The following is a 560-nucleotide window of genomic DNA, read 5'->3' on the forward strand; positions in this document are numbered from 1 at the left end:
CAGAATGGGAGAAAATTTTTGCAATCTACTCATCTGACAAAGGGCTAATATCGAGAACCTATAAAGAACTCAATCAAATTTACAAGAAAAAAACAAACAACACCATCAAAAAGTGGGCAAAGGATATGAACAGACACTTCTCAAAAGAAGACATTCATACAGCCAACATGAAAATATGCTCATCATGAAAAAAAAGTGCTCAACATGAAAAAATGCTTATCTTCAGTCGCCATCAGAGAAATGCAAATCAAAACCACAATGAGATACCATCTCACACCAGTTAGAATGACAATCATTAAAAAAATCAGGAAACAACAGGTGCTGGAGTGAATGTGGAGAAATAGAAACACTTTTACACTGTTGGTGGAGCTGTAAACTAGTTCAACCATTGTGTAAAACAGTGTGGCGATTCCTCAAGGATCTAGAACTAGAAATACCATATGAGACCCAGGCATCCCATTACTGGGGATATACCCAAAGGATTATAAATCATGCTGCTGTAAAGACACATGCACATGTATGTTTATTGTGGCACTATTCACAATAGCAAAGACTTGGAA

The sequence above is a fragment of the Colobus angolensis genome, unplaced genomic scaffold, assembly GCF_000951035.1.
Source record: "Colobus angolensis palliatus isolate OR3802 unplaced genomic scaffold, Cang.pa_1.0 Scaffold370, whole genome shotgun sequence".
Taxonomy (NCBI): domain Eukaryota; kingdom Metazoa; phylum Chordata; class Mammalia; order Primates; family Cercopithecidae; genus Colobus; species Colobus angolensis.